Source organism: Scardinius erythrophthalmus (genome assembly GCF_964197995.2).
Source record: "Scardinius erythrophthalmus genome assembly, chromosome: 20".
NCBI lineage: Eukaryota > Metazoa > Chordata > Actinopteri > Cypriniformes > Leuciscidae > Scardinius > Scardinius erythrophthalmus.
The window spans coordinates 10,614,316-10,627,271 of record NC_138240.1 but is presented as its reverse complement, the minus strand read 5'-3'; positions in this window follow the sequence as shown (position 1 = coordinate 10,627,271).

Below are 12,956 nucleotides of genomic sequence, written 5' to 3'. Positions count from 1 at the left end.
TTCTCTGTGTATCTAAATTTATTTATTTTTTTATTTTTTTATTTTTTACACTCAATCAATGATATTAATGCCTCGTGAACTCTCAACGCCGGCTATAAAAAATATGGTGTTTGGCGCCATCAAGCGGTGTGTTCTTAAACTAAATTTAGGCAGACGTAGGTTTGCAAGCCATTTTTTCTGGCGTTTTTCGGTCGATTTCTTGCATTTTTCCTCCTTATGAACCACAACTTTTGTATATAACGTATATTAAATACTGATTTAAATTGATGAATTTTCCAACCAGGGTTGCAGATGCCATTCGTAAGGTGTTTTATTTTTATTTTTTTAAGGTGTTTCTTAAATCGCCTCGTTCGCATTTGGGGCTATGTAACTAAATTAGTCTGTACTAATTCTACTGTTATTTGTTGGTCCCACCACTTGTTCTTCCAATTGAAGTCAGAACTTATTTGACGTTTACCTTCTTACCTTCAATATAAGCCTTCAAATTTATAAACAAGTGGCGTTGAAAATGTGGGCATTTCAGTTTTGTCTTGTTGCAGTTGATGTTTCAATTTCTTATAGTCAACGGTAATAAATGATAGATTTCCTTTCCACTATTATATTATATTATATTATATTATATTATATTATATTATATTATATTATATTATATTATATTATATTATATTATATTATATTATATTCAGTGGTTAAACTGGCTTTTGTAGGGAGGGGGAGCCCTTATCGCATCGTAAAATGACTTAATGTGTTGAGAAATGTGGTGATCAATGTATAATTTCACTGTAATAAAGGTATTATCACACTTTAATAAAGGTATAATTACACATTTATATTACACTGTAATAAAGGTATAATTACACAATGTATTACATTGTAATAAAGGTATAATAACTAGGGCTGTCAATCGATAAAAAAATGTAATAGCGATTAATCGCATGATTGTTATGAGTTAACTCGCGATTGATCGCAATTCATCGCACATTTTTTATTTGTTCTAAATGTACCTTAAATTAAAACTTTTCAAGTTTGTAATACTCTAAATCAACATGGGCATGGATAAATATGGATGCTTTATGCAAATGTATGTTTATTATTGAAACCATAGTCAACATAGAGCATGAAGACAAGACATGTTTCAAAGGTCATAGATGTTTTTCAAAGAACTTGTTCATGTCTATTAGACACATGTAGAAAGAACAAAGAAATACCAGATTCTAATTATTCTCTTTCTTTGCACTGAGCAATTCACTAACACAAACATGCTTAGATTTTTGCATGACAGGGCAGCTCTTCTGAAAATGCTAAATGTACATTTATTATTTATTATTACATTAGTTTGTCTGTCTCTGTGCCCATTTTAATGAAGCTAAATTCTGAATAAAACTGTTTTCATTGGTATATTTTACTTTTTCTTTTGTCAAACAACGGAATGAATATGAAATAGTGACTGAAATGCAACCCAATAAACATAACCAGCTCTCCCTTCCAAGACGTTAATCTGCACAAAAATCGTCTGAGCCGTCGTCTGATGAAATCAAATACACATAAGATAAAGACAATATTTGTGTTGTGATTTCGGCTATACTTGCATGTAAAATTAGAGAAGCAACATAATATCTGTGTTTGACTGAATTAAAGATACTACGAGACGCAGAGAGAGAGAGAGAGAGAGAGAGAGAGAGAGAGAGAGAGAGAGAGAGAGAGAGAGAGAGAGAGGCGCGCGCGCGTGCTGGGAGAGCAGTACCGGCGATTTTCAGAAACTAAATAAGGTTTGGGCGCTTTTTTGAAGGGAAAAAATGGCTAAAGGGGTCTGCAATGTCGCTAAATTGGCAAGACTGTGTATCTCCATTTCTTCAACTAGGGTTGGGCCACGGGTCAAACAGAAAATATGCGCTGCGTTGATCAGCCGCTAAAAAAATTTGTGTTATTAGCGTTATTAACGCGCTAACTTTGACAGCACTAATAATAACACAATGTAGTATTACACTGTAACGAAGGTATAAGTACAGAATGTATTATTGCACTGTAATAAAGCTATAATTACACAATGCATTATTACACTGAAATAAATGTATTTAAAACACTGTAATAAAGGTATAATAACACTGTAATAAAGGTATAATTACACATGTATTATTACATTGTATTAAAGTTATAATAACACAATGTATTATTACATTATAATAAAGGTATAATTTCAAGGTATAATAACACAGTGTATTATTGTAATAAAAATATAATTTCACAATGTATTATTACACTGTAATAAAGGTATAATAACACAATGTATTATTACATAGTAATAAATGTATAATAACACAATGTATTATTACGCTGTAATAAAGGTATAATACCACAATATGTTATTACACTGTAATAAGGATATAATAGCACAGTGTATTATTACACTGTAATAAAGGTATAATTTCACAATGAATTATTATATTTTAATAAAAGTAGAATTTCACAATGTATTACATTGTAATAAATGTATAATAGCACAATGTATTATTACACTGTAATAAAAGCATAATGACACAATGTATTATTACATTGTAATAAAGGTATAATAACACAATGTATTATTACACTGTAATAAAGGTATAATTACACAATGTATTATTACACTGTAATAAAAGCATAATGACACAATGTATTATTACATTGTAATAAAGGTATAATAACACAATGTATTATTACACTGTAATAAAGGTATAATTACACAATGTATTATTACACTGTAATAAAAGCATAATGACACAATGTATTATTACATTGTAATAAAGGTATAATAACACAATGTATTATTACACTGTAATAAAGGTATAATTACACAATGTATTATTACACTGTAATAAAAGCATAATGACACAATGTATTATTACATTGTAATAAAGGTATAATAACACAATGTATTATTACACTGTAATAAAAGCATAATGACACAATGTATTATTACATTGTAATAAATGTATAATAAGACAATGTATTATTACACTGTAATAAAGCTATAATAAGACAATGTATTATTATACTGTAATAAAGGTATAATAACACAATGTATTATTACACTGTAATAAAGGTATAATACCACAATGTGTTATTACACTGTAATAAAGGTATAATAGCACAGTGTGTTATTACAGTGTAATAAAGGTATAATTTCACAATGTATTATGGGACTGTAATACATGTATAATAAAAATTTATTATTATACTGTAATAAAGGTATACTAAACAATGCTACTATAATACTGTGATTGTATAATTTCACAATGTATTATTATATGTATTATTACACTGTACTAAAGGTATAATTACACAATGTATTATTACACTGTGATAAACGTATAATAGCACAATGTATTTCATTGTAATAAATGTATAATAACACAATGTATCATTACACTGTAATAAAAGTATAATAACACAATGTATTATTACACTGTAATAAAGGTATTATAAGACAATTTATTATTACACTGTAATAAAGGTATAATTTCACAATGTATTATTACATTGTAATAAAGGTATAATTTCACAATGTATTATTACACTGTAATAAAGGTATTATAAGACAATGTATTATTACATTGTAATAAATGTATAATAACACAATGTATCATTACACTGTAATAAAAGTATAATAACACAATGTATTATTACACTGTAATAAAGGTATTATAAGACAATTTATTATTACACTGTAATAAAGGTATAATTTCACAATGTATTATTACATTGTAATAAAGGTATAATTTCACAATGTATTATTACACTGCAATAAAGGTATAATTACACAATGTATTATTACACTGTAATAAATGTATAATTTCACAATGTATTATTACACTGTAATGTATAATTTCACAATGTATTATTACACTGTAATAAAGGTATTATAAGACAATGTATTATTATACTGTAATAAAGGTATAATTTCACAATGTATTATTACACTGTAATAAAGGTATAATTTCACAATGTATTATTATACTGTAATAAAGGTATAATAACACAATGTATTATTACATTGTAATAAATGTATAATAACACAATGTATTATTACACTGTAATAAAGGTATAATAAGACAATGTATTATTACACTGTAATAAAGGTATAATAACACAGTGTATTATTACACTGTAATAAAGGTATAATAAGACAATGTGTTATTACACTGTAATAAAGGTATAATTTCACAATGTATTAGTACATTGTAATAAATGTATAATTACACAATGTATTATTACACTGTAATAAAGGTATAATAACACAATGTATTAGTACATTGTAATAAAGGTATAATTTCACAATGAATTATTATATTTTAATAAAAGTATAATTTCACAATGTATTATTACACTGTAATAAAGGTATAATACCACAATGTGTTATTACACTGTAATAAAGGTATAATAACACAGTGTATTATTACACTATAATAAAAGTATAATTTCACAATGTATTATTACACTGTAATAAAGGTATAATACCACAATGTGTTATTACACTCTAATAAAGGTATAATACCACAATGTATTATTACATTGTAATAAATGTATAATAACACAATGTATTATTACACTGTAATAAAGGTATAATAACACAATGTATTAGTACATTGTAATAAAGGTATAATTTCACAATGAATTATTATATTTTAATAAAAGTATAATTTCACAATGTATTATTACACTGTAATAAAGGTATAATACCACAATGTGTTATTACACTGTAATAAAGGTATAATAACACAGTGTATTACACTATAATAAAAGTATAATTTCACAATGTATTATTACACTGTAATAAAGGTATAATACCACAATGTGTTATTACACTCTAATAAAGGTATAATACCACAATGTATTATTACATTGTAATAAATGTATAATAACACAATGTATTATTACACTGTAATAAAGGTATAATACCACAATGTGTTATTACACTGTAATAAAGGTATAATACCACAATGTCTTATTACACTGTAATAAAGGTATAATTTCACAATGTATTATGGGACTGCAATAAATATATAATAAGAATGTATTATTACACTGTAATAAAGGTATAATAACACAATGTTTTATTACATTGTAATAAATGTATAATAAGACAATGTGTTATTACACTGTAATAAAGGTATAATTACACAATGTATTATTACATTGTAATAAATGTATAATAACACAATGTATTATTACACTGTAATAAAGGTATAATACCAAAATGTATTATTACACTGTAATAAATGTATAATAAGACAATGTGTTATTACACTGAAATAAAGGTATAATTACACAATGTATTATTACATTGTAATAAATGTATGATAACAAAATGTATTATTACACTGTAATAAAGGTATAATACCACAATGTATTATTACATTGTAATAAATGTATAATAACACAATGTATTATTACACTGTAATAAAGGTATAATACCACAATGTGTTATTACACTGTAATAAAGGTATAATACCACAATGTGTTATTACACTGTAATAAAGGTATAATTTCACAATGTATTATGGGACTGCAATAAATATATAATAAGAATGTATTATTACACTGTAATAAAGGTATAATAACACAATGTATTATTACATTGTAATAAATGTATAATAACACAATGTATTATTACACTATAATAAATGTATAATAAGACAATGTGTTATTACACCGTAATGAAGGTATAATTACACAATGTATTATTACATTGTAATAAATGTATAATAACACAATGTATTATAACACTGTAATAAAGGTATTATAAGACAATGTATATAACACTGTAATAAAGGTATAATAACACAGTGTATTATTGCACTGTAATAAAGGTATAATACCACAATGTGTTATTACACTAATAAAGGTATAATAACACAGTGTATTATTACACTATAATAAAAGTATAATTTCACAATGTATTATGGGACTGTAATAAAGGTATAATACCACAATGTATTATTACACTGTAATAAATGTATAATAACACAATGTGTTATTACACTGTAATAAAGGTATAACACCACAATGTGTTATTACACTGTAATAAAGGTATAATTTCACAATGTATTATGGGACTGCAATAAATATATAATAAGAATGTATTATTACACTGTAATAAAGGTTTAATAACACAATGTATTATTACATTGTAATAAATGTATAATAACACAATGTATTATTACATTGTAATAAATGTATAATAACACAATGTATTATTACACTGTAATAAAGGTATAATACCACAATGTGCTATTACACTGTAATAAAGCTATAATTTCACAATGTATTATGGGACTGCAATAAATATATAATAAGAATGTATTATTACACTGTAATAAAGGTATAATTTCACAATGTATTATTACACTGTAATAAAGGTATTATAAGACAATGTATTATTATACTGTAATAAAGGTATAATTTCACAATGTATTATTACACTGTAATAAAGGTATAATTTCACAATGTATTATTATACTGTAATAAAGGTATAATAACACAATGTATTATTACATTGTAATAAATGTATAATAACACAATGTATTATTACACTGTAATAAAGGTATAATAAGACAATGTATTATTACACTGTAATAAAGGTATAATAACACAGTGTATTATTACACTGTAATAAAGGTATAATAAGACAATGTGTTATTACACTGTAATAAAGGTATAATTTCACAATGTATTAGTACATTGTAATAAATGTATAATTACACAATGTATTATTACACTGTAATAAAGGTATAATAACACAATGTATTAGTACATTGTAATAAAGGTATAATTTCACAATGAATTATTATATTTTAATAAAAGTATAATTTCACAATGTATTATTACACTGTAATAAAGGTATAATACCACAATGTGTTATTACACTGTAATAAAGGTATAATAACACAGTGTATTATTACACTATAATAAAAGTATAATTTCACAATGTATTATTACACTGTAATAAAGGTATAATACCACAATGTGTTATTACACTCTAATAAAGGTATAATACCACAATGTATTATTACATTGTAATAAATGTATAATAACACAATGTATTATTACACTGTAATAAAGGTATAATACCACAATGTGTTATTACACTGTAATAAAGGTATAATACCACAATGTCTTATTACACTGTAATAAAGGTATAATTTCACAATGTATTATGGGACTGCAATAAATATATAATAAGAATGTATTATTACACTGTAATAAAGGTATAATAACACAATGTTTTATTACATTGTAATAAATGTATAATAAGACAATGTGTTATTACACTGTAATAAAGGTATAATTACACAATGTATTATTACATTGTAATAAATGTATAATAACACAATGTATTATTACACTGTAATAAAGGTATAATACCAAAATGTATTATTACATTGTAATAAATGTATAATAACACAATGTATTAGTACACTGTAATAAAGGTATAATTTCACAATGTATTATGGGACTGCAATAAATATATAATAAGAATGTATTATTACACTGTAATAAAGGTATAATAACACAATGTATTATTACATTGTAATAAATGTATAATAACACAATGTATTATTACACTGTAATAAATGTATAATAAGACAATGTGTTATTACACTGAAATAAAGGTATAATTACACAATGTATTATTACATTGTAATAAATGTATGATAACAAAATGTATTATTACACTGTAATAAAGGTATAATACCACAATGTATTATTACATTGTAATAAATGTATAATAACACAATGTATTATTACACTGTAATAAAGGTATAATACCACAATGTGTTATTACACTGTAATAAAGGTATAATACCACAATGTGTTATTACACTGTAATAAAGGTATAATTTCACAATGTATTATGGGACTGCAATAAATATATAATAAGAATGTATTATTACACTGTAATAAAGGTATAATAACACAATGTATTATTACATTGTAATAAATGTATAATAACACAATGTATTATTACACTATAATAAATGTATAATAAGACAATGTGTTATTACACCGTAATAAAGGTATAATTACACAATGTATTATTACATTGTAATAAATGTATAATAACACAATGTATTATAACACTGTAATAAAGGTATTATAAGACAATGTATATAACACTGTAATAAAGGTATAATAACACAGTGTATTATTGCACTGTAATAAAGGTATAATACCACAATGTGTTATTACACTAATAAAGGTATAATAACACAGTGTATTATTACACACTAATAAAAGTATAATTTCACAATGTATTATGGGACTGTAATAAAGGTATAATACCACAATGTATTATTACACTGTAATAAATGTATAATAACACAATGTGTTATTACACTGTAATAAAGGTATAATACCACAATGTGTTATTACACTGTAATAAAGGTATAATTTCACAATGTATTATGGGACTGCAATAAATATATAATAAGAATGTATTATTACACTGTAATAAAGGTTTAATAACACAATGTATTATTACATTGTAATAAATGTATAATAACACAATGTATTATTACATTGTAATAAATGTATAATAACACAATGTATTATTACACTGTAATAAAGGTATAATACCACAATGTGCTATTATAAAGCTATAATTTCACAATGTATTATGGGACTGCAATAAATATATAATAAGAATGTATTATTACACTGTAATAAAGGTATAATAACACAATGTATTATTACATTGTAATAAATGAATAATAACACAATGTATTATTACACTATAATAAATGTATAATAAGACAATGTGTTATTACACTGTAATAAAGGTATAATTACACAATGTATTATTACATTGTAATAAATGTATAATAACACAATGTATTATTACACTGTAATAAAGGTATAATACCACAATGTGTTATTACACTGTAATAAAGGTATAATAGCACAGTGTATTATTACACTGTAATAAAGATATAATAACAGTGTATTATTACACTATAATAAAAGTATAATTTCACAATGTATTATGGGACTGTAAGAAAGGTATAATACCACAATGTATTATTACACTGTAATAAATGTATAATAACACAATGTATTATTACACTGTAATAAAGGTTTAATTTCACAATGTATTATGGGACTGCAATAAATATATAATAAGAATGTATTATTACACTGTAATAAAGGTTTAATAACACAATGTATTATTACATTGTAATAAATGTATAATAACACAATGTATTATTACATTGTAATAAATGTATAATAACACAATGTATTATTACACTGTAATAAAGGTATAATACCACAATGTGCTATTACACTGTAATAAAGCTATAATTTCACAATGTATTATGGGACTGCAATAAATATATAATAAGAATGTATTATTACACTGTAATAAAGGTATAATAACACAATGTATTATTACATTGTAATAAATGTATAATAACACAATGTATTATTACACTGTAATAAATGTATAATAAGACAATGTGTTATTACACTGTAATAAAGGTATAATAACACAATGTATTATTACACTGTAATAAAGGTACAATAGCACAATGTATCATTACACTGTAATAAAGGTATAATAACACAATGTATTATTACACTGTAATAAAGGTATTATAAGACAATGTATTATTACACTGTAATAAAGGTATAATAAGACAATGTATCATTACACTGTAATAAAGGTATTATAAGACAATGTATTATTACACTGTAATAAAGGTATTATAAGACAATGTATCATTACACTGTAATAAAGGTATAATAGCACAGTGTATTACACTGTAATAAATGTATAATAACACAATGTATTATTACACTGTAATAAAGGTATAATTTCACAATGTATTATGGGACTGCAATAAATATATAATAAGAATGTATTATTACACTGTAATAAAGGTATAATAACACAATGTATTATTACATTGTAATAAATGTATAATAACACAATGTATTATTACACTGTAATAAATGTATAATAAGACAATGTGTTATTACACTGTAATAAAGGTATAATTACACAATGTATTGTTACATTGTAATAAATGTATAATAACACAATGTATTATTACACTGTAATAAAGGTATAATACCATAATGTATTATTACATTGTAATAAATGTATAATAACACAATGTATTATTACACTGTAATAAAGGTATAATACCACAATGTATTATTACACTGTAATAAAGGTATAATACCACAATGTATTATTACACTGTAATAAAGGTATAATACCACAATGTGTTATTACACTGTAATAAAGGTATAATTTCACAATGTATTATGGGACTGCAATAAATATATAATAAGAATGTATTATTACACTGTAATAAAGGTATAATAACACAATGTATTATTACATTGTAATAAATGTATAATAACAATGTATTATTACACTGTAATAAAGGTATAATTTCACAATGTATTATTATACTGTAATAAAGGTATAATAACACAATGTATTATTACATTTTATTACATGGCTTGGCTGAATTCCAATATAGAATGCGGTCTGTTATTTCTTTATAACAGACCGCTGCGAAGTATAACAGACCGTTGCCATGAAAAACAGCGCGTTGCTATGGACGCGGAACGGACTATTTTCTTTAGCGGAAGCAATACAATCGTTTTTAAATCAATAACCCCTTTTTAAATCAATAATTCGCGGCAAATTATTTATTTATTTTGTAGGTAGCCATGTAATAAGCGGGATAATGTATAGTGAGCCGGTTGTTATAGTGAATAACAACCCCTTCAGGCTGATTCAAGATCCCTCCGCTTCGCGTCGGGATCCCGTTCAGCCTGTCGGGGTTGTTATTCACTATAACAACCGGCTCACTATACATTATCCCTTACGTAATAAATGTATAATAAGACAATGTGTTATTACACTGTAATAAAGGTATAATTACACAATGTATTATTACATTGTAATAAATGTATAATAACACAATGTATTATAACACTGTAATAAAGGTATTATAAGACAATGTATATTACACTGTAATAAAGGTATAATAACACAGTGTATTATTGCACTGTATTAAAGGTATAATACCACAATGTGTTATTACACTGTAATAAAGGTATAATAGCACAGTGTATTATTACACTGTAATAAAGGTATAATAACACAGTGTATTATTACACTATAATAAAAGTATAATTTCACAATGTATTATTACATTGTAATAAATGTATAATAACACAATGTATTATTACACTGTAATAAAGGTATAATACCACAATGTGTTATTACACTGTAATAAAGGTATAATACCACAATGTGTCATTACACTGTAATAAAGGTATAATTTCACAATGTATTATGGGACTGCAATAAATATATAATAAGAATGTGTTATTACACTGTAATAAAGGTTTAATAACACAATGTATTATTACATTGTAATAAATGTATAATAACACAATGTATTATTACACTGTAATAAAGGTATAATACCAAAATGTGTTATTACACTGTAATAAAGGTATAATTTCACAATGTATTATGGGACTGCAATAAATATATAATAAGAATGTATTATTACACTGTAATAAAGGTATAATAAAACAATGTATTATTACATTGTAATAAATGTATAATGACACAATGTATTATTACACTGTAATAAATGTATAATAAGACAATGTGTTATTACACTGAAATAAAGGTATAATTACACAATGTATTATTACATTGCAATAAATGTATAATAACACAATGTATTATTACACTGTAATAAAGGTATAATACCACAATGTATTATTACATTGTAATAAATGTATAATAACACAATGTATTATTACACTGTAATAAATATATAATACCACAATGTGTTATTACACTGTAATAAAGGTATAATACCACAATGTGTTATTACACTGTAATAAAGGTATAATTTCACAATGTATTATTACATTGTAATAAATGTATAATAACACAATGTATTATTACATAGTAATAAATGTATAATAACACAATGTATTATTACGCTGTAATAAAGGTATAATAACACAATATGTTATTACACTGTAATAAGGATATAATAGCACAGTGTATTATTACACTGTAATAAAGGTATGATTTCACAATGAATTATTATATTTTAATAAAAGTAGAATTTCACAATGTATTACATTGTAATAAATGTATAATAGCACAATGTATTATTACACTGTAATAAAGGTATAATTACACAATGTATTATTACACTGTAATAAAAGCATAATGACACAATGTATTATTACATTGTAATAAAGGTATAATAACACAATGTATTATTACACTGTAATAAAGGTATAATTACACAATGTATTATTACACTGTAATAAAAGCATAATGACACAATGTATTATTACATTGTAATAAATGTATAATAAGACAATGTATTATTACACTGTAATAAAGCTATAATAAGACAATGTATTATTATACTGTAATAAAGGTATAATAACACAATGTATTATTACACTGTAATAAAGGTATAATACCACAATGTGTTATTACACTGTAATAAAGGTATAATAGCACAGTGTGTTATTACAGTGTAATAAAGGTATAATTTCACAATGTATTATGGGACTGTAATACATGTATAATAAAAATTTATTATTATACTGTAATAAAGGTATACTAAACAATGCTACTATAATACTGTGATTGTATAATTTCACAATGTATTATTATATGTATTATTACACTGTACTAAAGGTATAATTACACAATGTATTATTACACTGTAATAAAGGTATTATAAGACAATGTATTATTACATTGTAATAAATGTATAATAACACAATGTATCATTACACTGTAATAAAAGTATAATAACACAATGTATTATTACACTGTAATAAAGGTATTATAAGACAATTTATTATTACACTGTAATAAAGGTATAATTTCACAATGTATTATTACATTGTAA